At 42.0% G+C, this 17,381-nt stretch overlaps 1 protein-coding gene across 2 annotated transcripts in view; it reads left to right on the top strand.

Moving 5' to 3' along the window:
* The first annotated feature begins 1,694 nt into the window (after positions 1–1,694).
* The window catches only part of jupb (junction plakoglobin b), a 139,909-nt gene continuing 124,222 nt past the window's right edge, over positions 1,695–17,381 (top strand). The window contains exons 1-3 of one of the 2 annotated variants that reach the window (XM_067425896.1): positions 1,695–1,899; positions 15,270–15,418; positions 16,902–17,020. The gene's annotated coding sequence lies outside the window, so the exon portion shown is untranslated. Of the gene's footprint in view, positions 1,900–15,266; positions 15,419–16,901; positions 17,021–17,381 lie in introns of both variants that reach the window. The other variant, XM_067425897.1, reaches the window with a different exon arrangement.

Here is a 17,381-nt window from a genome sequence, read left to right as displayed (position 1 = left end):
GTAGTGGTGGTTTTTTTGGCACACTTTAGGCCCCTTAGTGCCAATTGGACATTGTTTAAATGCCAAGGCCTACCTGGGCATTGTTTCTGACCATGTCCATCCCTTTATGACCACCATGTACCTGTCCTCTAATGGTTACTTCCAGCAGGATAATGCACCATGTCACAAAGCTTGAATCATTTTAAATTGGTTTCTTGAACATGACAATAAGTTCACTGTACTAAAATGACCCCCACAGTCACCAGATCTCAACCCAATAGAGCATCTTTGGGATGTGGTGGAACGGGAGCTTCGGGCCCCGAATGTGCATCCCACAAATCTCCATCAACTGCAAGATGCTATCCTATCAATATGGGCCGACATTTCTAAAGAATGCTTTCAGCACCTTGTTGAATCAATGCCAGGCAGAATTAAGGCAGTTCTGAAGGAGAAAGGGGGACAAACACAGTATTAGTATGGTGTTCCTAATAATCATTTAGGTGAGTGTATAGGCCATAAGTACAATATACCACGATAATGAACATGCTGTTATCTTGGGGACTTTAAAATACAATGAATAAATATTTCGTATGAAGTATTTTGATTTTTAAAAGACATTTAAGAATAGTTTTCCCATCAACCGTAAAATGCAAAACACTGGTCAAAGAGTATGTGCAGTTTGTGCACTGTAACTAATGTTGCCTTATACTACTGGAAATTTCATAATTCCCACTTCAGAAGTCTTGATTATGAGCTTGTTGCATTCAAGTGCTTGCTAGAATGAACATGAATCATGGAGGACACCAAGTTTATTCTTGCTTATTTCTTGGTATAATCTAAAACCAGCATAGTGTCACATGCACTGACAACCAAACATTCACAATCGAGTCCGCTTTCTGCAGATTCAGTAGGCTAATCTCGGTCAAATATGCAATTCATTTTTTTTTTTGCTGTGTATAAAACATACATACTTCCAAATTATTGATCATGTAAACTACATTATACTACATGCATTAAATTAATGACAAGACGAGCTGCTTTGGGTGTGGGTGGTCGTAGCTTAACGTTACCTGTCACAGCATAAATTACCCGCTAACATATTTAAAGTTATGGTACAACCATCTTGGGAATTTGGGCACAATTATTTCCGAACTTTTCACATGGGAAACCTGTTACGATAATTCCGTTAGCACGCGAAGGAAGCATGCCAGGCCGCAGATGGTGCTGATGGAATGTACCCCGGCAACCCGGTAAACAAAGCATTTTGATTCTTTTAAGAGAGTTGTTCATTTTCAGTTCGTTCACCAAAATGATTCGTTCAGATTCGTTCATTGATTCGTTCAATAACATTTTAAAAAATATATTACATAAATATGAAACCAAGTGACGAAAAAGAGTGTTTTATGTGTAATGTCTTAAGTCAACGAACGTATTTACTTACAAAAAATTGATTTGGCTTTATTGAAATGTGCATAATCTACTCATTAAATTAAATAAGTCTAAGTGGTTCAGATGACCAAGCATCTTTTCTTGCATGATTAACATTTAATTGTTTGGTCAGACATTTAGGCATTCACATATTTGGGATTATGGTAAACATGGGGTTATAAACATGAGGTTTGTCGATAACTGTACTTTGCATCTGCTTTCTGCTGTCTGATTGCTGAACGAGACTGACACGCATGCTCAACGACCACGAGGATAGCCTACCTACCAGTTCGTTCAAGAACGAGGCTAGAATGGATAAAGATTAGGCCACTTCATGGGCATTTGCACACCAATATTCCGTCATTTAAATTACTGTATTTGCATTAGGGTTTGGGTACGTTAATAAAACCCATCTGGTGTAAGTTCCACAACTGCCGACCATCTTGGAACGATGGCACAACATGCAGCTTCTGGTTGTGAAACCGCCGGCAGGTGAGATTGTGTTGGTTTGTGTTTTTATATGTATTAACTCAATATATATATATTTTTTTACTATCGTACTTTTTAATGTTTTTACTTTTACTAAGACAACTTATTAATGCCATGTTAGCTGACACCATTTGATAGTTGTTATGCTTACCAAGCTACATTTATTTAGACCTAAGTAAGACGGTGTTGTGAACTATTATTAAAGTAACTGTTTATTTCAATATATTTTAAAATGTAATTTATTCATGTGTCAGCAGTAATATGCCGCATTCCATGCAATTCGTATGTTTTTCCAACCTTCTAAAGTTACCGGTGAAAGTGCACTGGAACGGCAGTCAAACCAGTGAAACCCCCAGAACTCATACTAGTACAGGTCCTTCTAAAAAAATTAGCATATTGTGATAAAAGTTCATTATTTTCCATAATGTAATGATAAAAATTAAACTTTCATATATTTTAGATCTATTGCACACCAACTGAAATATTTCAGATTTTTTATTGTTTTAATACTGATGATTTTGGCATACAGCTCATGAAAACCCAAAATTCCTATCTCAAAGAATTGGCATATCATGATCTCAAAAAATTTGCATATTTCATTCGACCAATAAAAGAAAAGTGTTTTTAATACAAAAAAAGTAAACCTTCAAATAATTATGTTCAGTTATGCACTCAATACTTGGTCGGGAATTTGCAGAAATGACTGCTTCAGTGCGGCGTGGCATGGAGGCGATCAGGCTGTGGCACTGCTGAGGTGTTATGGAGGCCCAGGATGCTTCGATAGCGGCCTTAAGCTCATCCAGAGTGTTGGGTCTTGCAGCTCTCAACTTTCTCTTCACAATATCCCACAGATTCTCTATGGGGTTCAGGTCAGGAGAGTTGGCAGGCCAATTGAGCACAGTAATACCATGGTCAGTAAACCATTTACCAGTGGTTTTGGCACTGTGAGCAGGTGCCAGGTCGTGCTGAAAAACCAAATCTTCATCTCCATGAAGCTTTTCAGCAGATGGAAGCATGAAGTGCTCCAAAATCTCCTGATAGCTAGCTGCATTGACCCTCCCCTTGATAAAACCCAGTGGACCAACACCAGCAGCTGACATGGCACCCCAGACCATCACTGACTGTGGGTACTTGACACTGGACTTCAGGCATTTTGGCATTTCCTTCTCCCCAGTCTTCCTCCAGACTCTGGCACCTTGATTTCCAAATGACATGCAAAATTAGCTTTCATCCGAAAAAAGTTCTTTGGGCCACTGAGCAACAGTCCAGTGCTGCTTCTCTGTAGCCCAGGTCAGGCGCTTCTGTCGCTGTTCCTGGTTCAAAAGTGGCTTGACCTGGGGAATGCGGCACCTGTAGCCCATTTCCTGCACATGCCTGTGCACGAGGGCTCTGGATGTTTCTACTCCAGACTCAGTCCACTGCTTCCGCAGGTCCCCCAAGGTCTGGAATCAGTCCTTCTCCAGAATCTTCCTCAGGGTCCGGTCACCTCTTCTCGTTGTGCATTGTTTTTTGCCACACTTTTTCCTTCCCACAGACTTCCCACTGAGGTGACTTGATACAGCACTCTGGGAACAGTCTATTCGTTCAGAAATTTCTTTCTGTGTCTTACCCTCTTGCTTGAGGGTGTCAATCATGGCCTTCTGGACAGCAGTCAGGTCGGCAGTCTTACCCATGATTGCAGTTTTGATTAATAAACCAGGCTGGGAGTTTTTAAAAGCCTAAGGAATCTTTTGAAGGTGTTTAGAGTTAATTAGTTGATTCAGATGATTAGGTGAATAGCTCGTTTAGAGAAACTTTTCATGATATGCTAATTTTTTTGAGATAGGAATTTTGGGTTTTCATGAGCTCTATGCCAAAATCATCAGTATTAAAACAATAAAAGACCTGAAATATTTCATTTGGTGTGCAATGAATCTAAAATATATGAAAGTTTAATTTTTATCATTACATTATGGAAAATAATGAACTTTTATAACAATATGCTAATTTTTTGAGAAGGACCTATACTTCCAGTTACACGCTTTGGCGTCACATTGCCCGCGAAACAACAATGACAGCTCAGTGTTCATGGAGTCACACACGGTATTTTACAATTAACGTAAAATAAAAAGTATAACAGCTTATCTTGCCTTGTTTTTCTCCCGTTTCCCTCAAATAAGCAAGGAGTAAGCACCTTTGGCGATATAAATAATTGTAAATGACCATAAGTCCTGTAAGTTCCACCATGCTTTGTTTACATCTAGCTACCATTCCTCGCGCTCAGGCAGGAATTTTCCTGGAACACTACAAAGTTGTGAGTCGTGGCTTGAAGTTGTGACTTACGGGCTCAAAAATCTGCCTGGAACGCTGCATTATTGCTGTCACTTTGCGGACTCTGAGTATAATTTTTCAAACTTTTGAATGGTAGTGTACATTTAAGAAGTTGCTAAATTCCACAATACTTCACAAATGCAGGATGTGAGATTTTTTTTTTTTTTTTTTTAATAGGAAAGCAAAATTATTATTATTTATTTGTGGTGCATGAACTGTTCACAAATTATGTGGTGCTCTTTCACAAGAAGGCAGAGCATTGTTTACCCATTAGAGACTTCATAGTCATAGTCATAGTCTATAAAATCTATAATCTTTGTATGCAGAATTGCAGTTATGTAGAGAGATGCCTCTTAGTTGCCAGTGTGTGAATGTTGCTATGTTGGTGTACTCTTTTCAGGAATCATGATTACAGTAAATGACAGCCAATTAAACAGTTTAAAATTCTTGGATCAAAGGAATCTTGAAGCCTTTCTGATTCCTTTTCATTATACATGAAGAGATGAGGCGGGCCTTTCATGTTTACATTGCCTAGTCTCTCAAAATTAAACTGATGTCAGTGTGGAAAAAATGGCTTGAGTGCGAGGAGCATCTTGAGTTAAATGTTTGTTGCTTTCAAGCAGTGCTGTGTTTAGGGCAACATCCAGGAAGCTTCTGTATAATTTTGTCATTGTTCTGGAGCTCTTTCCCAGCAGGAGAGCTGGTTCTCGGCCCAGATGTCGGATCCATTTTGAATGTTAAAACCACCAGAGGAAAGCCTCTTGGTATGGCAACAAAACATTGTTGATCTTGAGTTGTTTTCAAGATGCAATGGGCTTTGTTACCATGAAAAGTCCTTTTCCTGCTGCATCATGTGTTTTTGTGCTATGCTGAGTCATTTTTTGCTCTCATGCCAAAAGTTTGCAAAATAAATTGCTGTGGATGATTTTAGGATGAATGTTACTTGAAATGCAGAGGTGTTTTGAAGTCAGCATTCAGTCGCGAAAAGGTTTGCTGATGATTTTTGACAGATATGCTGCTGAATTTTTTATTTTTTTATTTAAAAAGATAGAGGTATCTACAGGTCCTTCTGAAAAAAATAGCATATGTGATAAAAGTTCATTTTCCATAATGTAATGATAAAAATTAAACATTCATCTAAAAAAATTACCATATTTCATCTGACCGATAAAAGAAAAGTGTTTTTAATACAAAAAAAGTAAACCTTCAAATAATTATGTTCAGTTATGCACTCAATACTTGGTCGTGAATCCTTTTTCAGAAATGACTGCTTCAGTGCGGCGTGGCATGGAGGCGATCAGGCTGTGGCACTGCTGAGGTGTTATGGAGGCCCAGGATGCTTCAATAGCGGCCTTAAAGGACAACTCCGGTGAGAAATGAACCTAGGGGTAATTAACAGATGGTTACCGAGTAGATCGTTCTCTGGGATGCGTTTTCATGAAAATCGAATGTAAAGAGTTTTATCTTTAAAAACAGATAAGCTTATAACGCTTGTCTATGGGGCACAGAGTAGTGAAATTAAATCGCTAGTTAATACCACTAACAAGGCTCAAAATAGCCCCACACTAACACAGTAGCATAATGAGGGTCCCTACATGCAAACCGAAGCATTGAGAACTTTGTAAGAGTACAAACAGTTTAATAAGAAGACACTTTATAAACAGTGCATTTCGCGTTCATGGACAGGCGCCATCTTGGAAAAGAGTCTCAACGAATCGATCCACGAGCGCTGTTCTAAGTGAGCTGGTCGATAGGAATTAAGTTTGTGTAATGTAATAACATGGACATTTTTATTTTTATTGATTTATTTTCTCTGTCTGGTTCAGTGTTTTCTTCCGGAAACAACGGACCATATGAGATTCCAAGTCACAGTTCATCACTTAGCAGAGATCTCATCGTTCGACGAGTCGAGACTGTTTTCCAAGATGGCACCTGTCCGTGAACGTACTTTATAAAGTATCTTCTTATTAAACTGTTAAGTACACTTACTAAGTTCTCAATGTTTCGGTTTGCATGTAGGGACCCTCATTATGCTACTGTGTTAGTGTGAGGCTATTTTTAGCCTTGTTAGTGGTATTAACTAGCGATTTACTTTCACTACCCTGTGCCCCATAGACTAGTGTTAAAAGCTAACCTGTTTTTAGAAATAAAACTCTTTACATTCTATATTCATGAAAACGCATCCCAGAGAACGATCTACCTTGCAACCATCTTTTAATTACACCTAGCTTCATTTCTCACCGGAGTTGTCTTTTATGCTCATCCAGAGTGTTGGGTCTTGAGTCTCTCAACTTTCTCTTCACAATATCCCACAGATTCTCTATGGGGTTCAGGTCAGGAGAGTTGGCAGGCCAATGAGCACAGTAATACCATGGTCAGTAAACCATTTACCAGTGGTTTTGGCACTGTGAGCAGGTGCCAGGTCGTGCTGAAAAACCAAATCTTCATCTCCATGAAGCTTTTCAGCAGATGGAAGCATGTATATAGAGAAGGACCTGTATATTTTCTCTATATATATATTTTAGATAGAGGTACCTTTGTATCCTTTAGATCCAGATACCTCTATAGAGCCATTTCTTATTTGAAATCTCTAAAAAGAAAGAAGTGAAGTATTCCAGCATATGGGTGGAGTTTCTTACTGTCTAATTTATTCCCTTGGGTATTTATTAAAATACAGAGTCTCCTTTAACTCTATTGCAAACACAATGATGCACAGGGAGGGAAAGACAACTCTCATCTTTGACATTTGGGGACACCAAAAGATAGACAATTAAGCAGATTTCTAAATAGCATATTCATTCAAGCATTGAATTGCATTTCCCGTTAAAGCAATAAACCTTAGATAATGTCAACTCTTGAACCATTTCTTGTATTTTATGGATAGAGTTAGCAGTCTCTGCATCTTGCAGTTGGTAGATGTAGTGAAAAAGTGCCTTTGAAAAGTTATACAGCTTCTAAGCTATTGTAGTTTTGACGTTGTCTTTACTTGAAGCCTTTTCCCTGTGGGAAGAGTGAATTAGAAAACAGGAGAACCTGGGGTTAGTTTTCACATAAAAGTACTTAACCTCACTAACTATACATGTGTCTTTATAATCCAAGCTTTTTAAAATGATATATATATAAAATATTTTAATCAATTTATGCTATTTCATGAATTATTTTTTCCCAATCTCTGGAAAACGTCTCAGGTTACGTATGTAACCATGGTTCCCTGAGAGGGAACGAGACGCTGCGTCGAAACGCTAGGGGACGCCTCTGCGTGCCATGTCATGAAGCACTTGTGTAATCAGTCCAATAGCGGGACGATACGTCACGGGCGGGTGACGTCATCGACCAGGAAGCTATAAAGCATGCCCGGACCAAACAGTCACTAGCTTCTGGAAAAGTCGAACAAATCGATCACAGGCATGCCGGGAGTATGGCATCTCGACGCAGCGTCTCGTTCCCTCTCAGGGAACCATGGTTACATACGTAACCTGAGACGTTCCCTATCTCGAGGGAACTTCGAGCTGCGTCGAAACGCTAGGGGACCTCAATACCCACACCGCCAGAGTCCCAAATGTCTGTATGTGTGAATCAACCCAGAAACACCCGGGACCCCGGTGTAGAGGCTACATCTAGATTGTAAAACCTCACAAATGTATGCGGAGAGGACCACCCAGCCGCATCACATACCTCTGACAATGAAACTCCCGAAATAAGAGCCATAGAGGCAGCCATACTCCTAGTGGAGTGGGCGCGGACCCTCATTGGTGAAGGATGCCCGGCCGACTCATAAGCGAGCGAAATAGCCTCGACTATCCACTTGCTAAGCATCTGCTTTGAACCCGGTTTTCCCTTGCTCGGGGACCCAAAAACACACAAACAACTGTTCTGAGTTTCGCCACAGGGCAGCCCTGTGGACATATGCATCTAGGGCCCTGACCGGACATAGCAGATTTTGCTTCTCTTGGTCTTGACTAGTGAACGGAGGCGGACAGAAAGCCTGCAGCATTAGTGGTCCCGGCACATTAGTCGGGACCTTGGGAGCATATCCTTCCCTCGGGACGAGAAATGCTTTTACCATTCCTGGTGCAAACTCCAGACAAGAGGGTGCCACTGCCTAAGTAGGCACCCTCGAGCGTGCCGCAGGTCTGCGCCTCAAAGTACCACGAAGGAAACGCATGACCCAAGGGTGTTTCCCCAATGATGCATTATCTAATGGAATATGATAAGCAGATATCGCCGACACATATATACTTTCAGTGTTGACGGAGATAACCCTGCGGAGAATTTTTCTTGTAGGAACTCAAGAACTGAACCGAACGGGCAGTTAACAGGGTCCAAAGCCTGGTGCGTACACCAGGCGACAAAAACTCTCCATTTGAGTGCGTAAAGTCTCCTTGTGGATGGTGCTCTGGAGTGCAACATGGTCTCTATCACCTCAGTAGATAGACCCGTGTTTATGAACTGGGCCCCCTCAGGGGCCAAGCCCACCGTTTCCACAGTTCCGGGCGCGGGTGCAGTACTGACCCCCCCGGCCTGCGAAAGAAGATCTCTCCTGACTGGGATTTTCCAGGGAGGACCTTCTAGGAGAGACATAATGTCGGCGAGCCATACTTGGCCCGGCCAGAGCGGGGCTACCAATAAAAGCTGAACCCCGTCCCGGCGGACGCTCTCCAGCACTCCTGGGAGCAATGCCAGAGGGGGGAAGGCGTACAGACGCAGCCTCGGCCACGTCTGTACCATTGCGTCCAGCCCCAGCAGGGCTGGATGCATGAGGGAGAAATATGCTGGACAGTGTGTCGTCTCTCGAGACGCAAACAGATCCACCTGGGCTCGCCCAAAGCGGATCCACAGCTCCTCCACCACCTCGGGTGGAGTCTCCATTCTCCCGGCATCACTCCCTGCCTCGACAGGGAGTCTGCCGCTACATACAGGACCCCCGGGATGTACATCGCCCTGAGCGAGAGCATCTTGCCGTGGGCCCATGTTAGCATATGACGCGTCAGCTTCCACACCCGACGCAATCTCAACCCCCCTGGTGATTTATATACGAGACCACCGAAGTGTTGTCTGACCGAACTAACACATGGCGGCCCCGCAGGTCTGAGAGGAAGTGTTTGATTTTATATGATTGAAACACAGCCATCAGCTCCAGCTGGTTTATGTGCCAGGAGAGCTGACGGCCGCTCAGACCTTGGGCCGAGCGGCCACTCATGACCGCTCCCCAGCCAGTTAGGGAGGCATCCGTCGTTAGCGTTACGCGACGACAAGGAGCCCCCAGAACTGGACCTTGGGACAGGAACCAAGGATCTTTTCACTTCACTAAGGCACGTAGGCAGCGCCGCGTGACCTTGATCAAGCGAAAAAGGGTTTCCCCTCAGGGAGAACCCCTTGGTCCTGAGCCACCACTGTAAGGGTCTCATGTACCGCAGGCCAAAAGGTACCCCGTTGGACGCTGCTGTCATCAGCCCTAACACTCTCTGAAAGTGTTTCACAGTGAGTGACTGACCTAGCTTTATCTGGTTCACGGTATCCAGGATCGTTTTTATCCTGGGAGGGGATAGCCGAGCCAACATTATTTTCGTGTCCCAGACTACCGCCAGAAAAGTAGTACTCTGCAGCTTATAGGTGCCAGCACACATTTCTTTCCGTTCAACCTTAGCCCCAACACTCTCATATGGGCGAGAACAGCATCTCAATGCTGAACGCCCACTGTTTCGACTATGCTAACATCAGCCAATCGTCGATATAGTTGAGCACGCGAATGCCCTGGAGTCGCACCTGAGCCAGAGCTGCATTCACACACTTGGTGAAAGTGTGGGGTGATTAAGCTAGGCCGAATGGCAGCACTCAATACTGGTAAGCTTCGCCCCCAAAAGCAAACCTGAAGACCTGTCTGTGCTGCGGAAGGATGGAGATGTGGAAGTATAAATTTTTTAGGTCTATTGTGACACACCAGTCCTCGGACCTGACGTGACACACGATCTGTTTTATCGTGAGCATTTTGTTTAGCTGATGCAGATCTAAAAATAGGCCTTAACCCTCCATCCTTCTTTGGAACTATGAAGTACCGGCTGTAAAAGCCCGACTCTCTGCAGAGGGGAGGGACCCGTGTATAGCCTCTTTTCGCAGAAGAGTCTGTACCTCTCGTTCCATGACCAGAGGCTGCTCGGGGGTTACTACCGTAGGAGTAACCCTGCTGAACACGGGTGGGTGTGACCCGAACCCTTTTTATAATGTGAGCAGGACCCATTCTGAGATATTCGGCAGAAGTTTCCACGCTGCCAGAAAATCTACTAAGGGAACCAGCCTCTCGAGGCTGGTCTCTGGATTTTCCTGGGTGGTCAGCCCGGTGTCCTGTAACGGATAACCGGCAGGTAGCAACCGAACTGACCGCCCCGGGGCCCTCACGAGAGGGCGCGAACATCCCCAAGCCGCTACGTTTCCGGGCGGACAAGGAGATATATGTTCGCCGGGGACCGCCGCGCCCTGAAGCACCAACGGTGGCAGGGTTGGCAGACCGGCCCCCCCCGATGGCACCGGGAAAGAGCGGGCGCCTCGGCGAGCCGCACTCTCCCGGAGGGGACTGCCATCGGAAGTCCTGCGCCTCTGACGTCAGGACACTTAGCCGAGGCCTTCCTAGCAGTAAGGACGGCCCTCAGATCCGCCCTACCACGGGAAGGTCCCGGCTGAGCGCGTCGCCCGGATCCCCGATCTCTCTGCGGGGGGGGCCCCGAGCGGCCACGCTCTCTCTTTGTTTTGCTCGGTGTAGGTTTGAGAAAGGATGTACTCGGCTGAGGCTGCCCCGCCCGACAGCCCCAGAGGGATATTTTGATTTATTTATTTATTTATTATATATATATATATATATTTATATTTCAATATCAATATCCCCCAGCAGGTCTGCTTGTTTTATATGCTTGCAGGGCAACCGCCGTATACAAACCGGCGGCCGCCTGATCTGCTGCCGAATATGCCCTACCCCCAAAGCCGACTTTTTTTTTTTTTTTTTTACCGGCTTGTTGTGGGCAGCTGTGGGGCTGTGTGACGATGTGGACTCGGGGGAGAGATAACTCGCAAGCGTCTCTTCCCCGCGAGACATCGTCGCCCTTTCTGAATGATAGATGCAGACCCATAATCTACGCGATGCCTCGGCAAACACGCGATCTGAGCCACTAAACTCAACCCCGTAATCTACACGCTGCCTCGGCAAGCGCGAGATCCGCGATCGAGTCATAGAATCTATATTGTAGACCCGTGATCTACACGCTGCCTCGGCAAACGCGAGATCCGAGCCACTAGATTCAGCCCCTCGTAATCTCAAACATACTGTCTGCTCGCCATTATATTGTTCTTTCTCTTTCTTATTTTATTTATATATTTATTTATTTTTTGGCGAACTTCTTGACACTCGGCCGGCCAGTCTAAACTTAACCTGGACACAGCGCGAGTTACACCAATAGCACCTCTTTTTATGAGTGTGTGTGTGTCGTTTTCTTTTGGCAGATCATCATCAGCGCTAACAACATCCAGTTCCTCGGAGCTGGAGTGCTGCTGCGCTTGTGCCTCAGCGCGAGCGGAAGAAAACCGCAGAGCGTGCTTCCAGCTCGCTAACTGAGGCATGAGATCCAGCGGGTAAAGGCAGAGATAGGGGATCACCCGTCTCTAACCCCGCCACTAGATCCAACTGCGATCCCCAGGACGCGAGCCTTCGCTGCGCCTCGGCAACAGCGGGACCCGAGCCCTGAGGACCGCGAGCCAAAGCACTCTCCTCGAAGAGTGCCCGGCGTGATCTTAATATGCGCATTGGGAGTCTCTCGCAATGCTCGCAGCCGACCCCCTCGAGAGCTGACTGGGCATGCTCGAGCCCCAAACACATCACACATTAGGACGTGTGTATCCCCACAGGGAGGAACACAACACCTATACTGACTTGCCATATTTCTTTCTTTCTTTCTTTTTTGAACACACACACAATAAATGGACATACAATTCACACAGAGCGCTTGTGAAGACACAGAAGCTGGTGACTGTTTGGTCCGGGCATGCTTTATAGCTTCCTGGTCGATGACGTCACCCGCCCGTGACGTATCGTCCCGCTATTGGACTGATTACACAAGTGCTTCATGACATGGCACGCAGAGGCGTCCCCTAGCGTTTCGACGCAGCTCGAAGTTCCCTCGAGATAGGGAAGCCATTATAAGCTCACTGTGACAACTTACCCCATATAGTGACACTGGGGCATGTTGTCGCAAAGTGTGTTAAAGGAATAATTCGCCCCAAAATTTAAATTATGTGATTAATTACTCATCCTCATGTTGTCCTACCTTCGTTCATCTTCGGAACACAAATGAAGAGCTCTCTGACCCCTTCATTGACAGTAATTGAGTTAACACTTTCAAGGCCCAGAAAGGTACGGAAGACATTATTAAAATAGACCATGTGACTCCAGTGGTTCAACCTTAATTTTATGAAGTGATGAGAGAATACTTTTTGTGCGAAAAGACAAACTTTATTCAACAATTTAGTTCTAACCCGTGTCAGTCTACTACGCAGTTTTACGTTGTAAATATCACGCATGCGTCATGGTGCTCACGTGAACAGCTTTAGCTGCCGTTGAATTTAAAAGAGATGCACTGTTTACAATGGAAACTGCATAGGAGAATAACCCTTTAAATGAATGATATATTTTTGCTGGAATAATTGCATATTCACACATATTCAATAGCTTTTTGTTGTTGTTGTTGTAAAGTGTGACAACCAGCCCATGTCTCAACTATATAGTGTGCGGCATGCATTAATGAGCGCATTTATTGCATTAAACATTAATGCTACGAGTTGATGCATTGTCTTTCATGCTGTGTGCACGTATGTGTTAGAGAGTGAGAGAAATCAATATAAAATGACACTTCATTTTCTCCCAAAGCAAAAGAGCCAAAGTACTTGTTTTCTGGCAGCGTCATTTGTCATAAACCTTCCACCCTGCAGGCTTAGAAGAAGATCGCAAACATTTTGTAAAATGGCCCTTCTTGTGGGCTCATTGCAGTCATATGAGAACCTTTCCTCCCCAGAATAGCACTTTAAATGTACAAGCAGCATTTCCAGGCCTCCATAATATTCTCACCACAGCGTGATGCTGCACTGTAAGTGTAGGTGAAATCTCCCCAGCTTCAAAGCTTTTATTATTGCAGTGTCAACCAATCACAAGTAAGCACCACTAACAGAGCCAATTATAGCAAACCGAGTTTGAGTCTTCACCTCAATTAATGGAGCAGCACGGTTCCATTAAGGCCAGAGACCTTTAGTACTTTGATCAGTGTCCTTTACAGTGTCTAGTCAGATAATTGCAAAGCAGATATTAAAGTGGATCAGGAGAGGCCTAAATGCTTAGTATGTGGTAAAGTTCATCTTTATGGTTGAAGATTTAAACAATACAAAGGTTTTACAACCTTTCAGCTTTATTACACTTATTACAAAATACACTTTTCGCAAAATATTGGTTCCCATTTCATTGATTTGATTGTTTTTTACAGCAGCAGTGCCATTGAAGAACCATTTTTGGTTTCCCCAAAGAACAGTGCACAGTTCTTAAAACAGGCTTTTGTTCTTCGTGTGAAGGACATTTGAATCATCTAAAGAACCTTTTCCACTATAAAAATCTTTTTGTAAATTGGACAGGTTCCATGGATGTTAAAAGTTCTCCACAGATGCCAGTAAAGAACCTTTATTTTTAAGAGTAGTTTATAGAATAATTGATGAATAACATTATAGGTTGAAGTTTATTGGAAAATCCAGCATGTTATGGAACATGGTGACTGGATTCTTGCTGGTCTCTCACGAGTTCACACTTACATCAATTAAATAGAGTAAAGATTATGAATTGGCGTGTATGCTAAGAATATGTCACCGAAAGAAGGTAAATCAGGTGTATATATACACCTCATATCGTTGATTAACTGATTAGTTTAATGTGCTCCTCTCGTTTTAATTATCTGAGCATGCTCCACTTGTGTTTAATTAGGTTTATTTGTCTGAATGTGCTTCTCCTGAAATTTGTTAATAAAACATCAATTAGTTGGTAAGCTGGTCATTTGATTGTCTGGGACAAGTTTCTGAAAATTTCCCAAAGTATCCTGGAATATTTCCCAAAAATTCTGGAAAGTTTCTGGAAACTTTGCAGCCCTAGCTGAAATACACTTTATGAGTTTTACCCAGATTTTTGCCCTGATTTACAGTCTGGAGAAGTTGACACTAATGACACTTGACAAGTTGACACATTTCACAGAAAATCGTGAGTGTGTGATTCCATCCAGAAGTTCGATTCCATCCAGTCGGAGGAGGATATCAAACACGGTTAATATTTTGACCAAGTTATAGAAAACATAATATTGTTTTCATTTGTCATGTGTGAGATTTTTGTGTTCTTAATGACTTGAAAGTCTGGCAGTGTATCATGCCCAGTTTTTCCTCTGTTACCATTTACAAAGTCAGCATGATGCATACCCTGGTTTCACAGACAGTGACTTAAACTAGTCCCAGACTAATGTATGTTTGAGCTGTTGTAAATGTAAGCAACTTGGACAGACATATCTAAAAATATATCAGTGCCATTATATTCTCAGTATGCACAATAAGGCATGTTTATAAAAGCTACTTAAATGCCCTAATTGAACTAAGGCCTAATCCTGGCTTAATCTAAAACCTGTCTGTGAAACCAGGCCATAGTGTTTTAAAAGTTGTGTAGTATATTCCAGCCTAACTCCAAGTGTGCCTACCAGCCAATAAGCAGCTTTGACCAAATATAAACCAGCTAGAAACCAGGAACTAGTTTAAAATGGGTTGGCACTGGTTGCCGTACAGAACTCACTTTAGTTTCCCTGCACATTAAATTAGAGTAGGATCAAGTATGTAATTAAACAGACAAAGTGGAGATTGTTAAAAAACTAGTTTCTGTTACTTTGGTCATTGAATTGGAAACTTTCAGCTGAACTAGTGTAATGTACAGACTTCAGCATGCACACACTTTAAAAAATAGTCAGGTGAAAGTGTTAACCTGGCGTATACCTTCCTGTCAGCAGCTTTATCTTCACCCAGAAGAGTGCCTGAGGCTCAGTGAGTGCACCACTTCCCATGTCCTTGTTTCCATATCTACACTGCACGATGGTTGCTGAATAATTAAGGGTCTGTGGTGCTAATCCTCAACCTGAAGGCCCGATCACATTTACAGGTAAGCATCAGTCTGTCCACTTTACCTTATCATGCAGTTTCTTCAATATTGCTATATGACACTTTTGACTAAAATGGCCGCTCTTCTGAATACATCCTGAATACCATGTGTCTGCCATTGGTTAACAAACAGGTATGGGACATTTTTAACATGAAACACAATTAACATGGCTAAAAATTTGGGCTTGGTATAAGATGTTATAAGAAATAAAAAAAACTAAAACATTATTAATGTGAGATATCATTAAAATTTAAAGTAACTGTTGTCAATTCAATATATCTGGCAAAGCTGAATTCAGCATCATTATTCCAGTCTTCAGTGCCACATGATCCTTCAGAAATCATTCTAATATGATGATTTTCTGCTCAAGAAACATTTCTTATTATTATCAATGTTTAAAACAGTTGTGCTGCTTAATATTTATGTGGAAAGCATGATAATATTTTGGATTCTTTGATGAGTAGAAAGTTGTAAAGAACAGCAACTGTTTGTAGCAATGTAAAAGTCTTCATTGTAATTCTTTTAATCAATGTAATGCATCCATGCTCAATAAAAGCATTAATTTCTTGCAAAAACTAAACTTTTTAGCAGTAAATTGCTGTGAATAACAAGCATATATTATATAGATATATACAGACTGATGAGCACAGAATGTAAACACAAACGTTTATTTTGCTCTTTCTTTAGCTCAGTTTGCTATGCTCTTTGCGTTTAGATTCTGAGATCAAATCTCTGTCTGTGGACTAAATTTTTCATCAAAACTATGAAAAATAAATTTGGTCTGCCAAGGCTACTGTCTTAAGTCACATTAAAACATTGTTTTTTTTATAATGTTTTTCTTTGGGAAAAACAGCTTAAATAGGCTCCAAAGTCTGTCTGTAGACAGTTTTTATGATTAATAATAATGTAGATAATAAATATGGCCTTCTAAGGTCAGTGTCTAGTACATTCAGCAGTGTTCTTATGAGAGAAATTTGCTTTTGGTTTGGCCTACATTAGCTTACTGTAATATTGAAGGTAAAAGCTAACTGATTTGTATACAAACACAAATTACACTCAAGTATGTTTTTTAAAAGTTATACTAAACTTTATTTATTATATAACTTTTTAAGTTATTAATAAAGTTATAATATTAACTTTACAATTACATAATCATATTTCTACTCCAATTATTTTTTATTTATTTATATAAACATATGGCTGTATTAAAAACATGCCAGATTTATTCATACATTCATTGAATATTGAAGAACGTTTTATTTATAATAAATTATAATAAATATAATATGGTGCATAGCCTATATTAAGAAAAATGCTCCTCTCTAGAGTTAATTTTTCTAGCTGTCTAGTGAGTTTGTGCTCACTGATATTGTTTTTCAAGCTGTTTTGCTGATGCCTTTCTGTAGTTCTACACTGATTGAGCGATTCTATCTGTCATGATACAGATTTGGGTAAGTTGTACTGTATCTTTTAACACTTTCAGATTCATATTTATTTCACGCTGTAAATGCCGGAAGAGAAGATCAGTTCACCGCTTCAGGCCGCTTCTCTTGAGCAGAGCTGAGGTGCGCCAGATGGATCTCATGCTGCAGCGCCAGAACGGTATTAATGTATTATGTATTGAATTTCATGATAAAATGGACTTTGTTTTATATCATTGTATGATATATATAGCACAGAGATTATTGCGATTTATTGGATGGGAGGCGCACTACAATGTTCCTTCCTATTCATCAACTGAAAACAGGATAGGCTCATTCATTTTGGGGATTTAAGAATCGATATAGGTTTGTAAAAATGAACATTTTAATTAGTAACATATATAAGCTCCTACAGTACTATCGAGAAGGGTCTGACTGCAGAGCCACAGTTTACCCCAACCAGAGTTTTACCACAGCAGTTCTGACCGCGCATGCGCATTGTGTCGTTATGTCTTCGAGATGGATGTCACGGCCATAGATAT

This window comes from Pseudorasbora parva, chromosome 19, assembly GCF_024679245.1.
Source record: "Pseudorasbora parva isolate DD20220531a chromosome 19, ASM2467924v1, whole genome shotgun sequence".
Classification (NCBI taxonomy): domain Eukaryota; kingdom Metazoa; phylum Chordata; class Actinopteri; order Cypriniformes; family Gobionidae; genus Pseudorasbora; species Pseudorasbora parva.
This window is presented reverse-complemented; position numbering and strand designations above follow the sequence as displayed.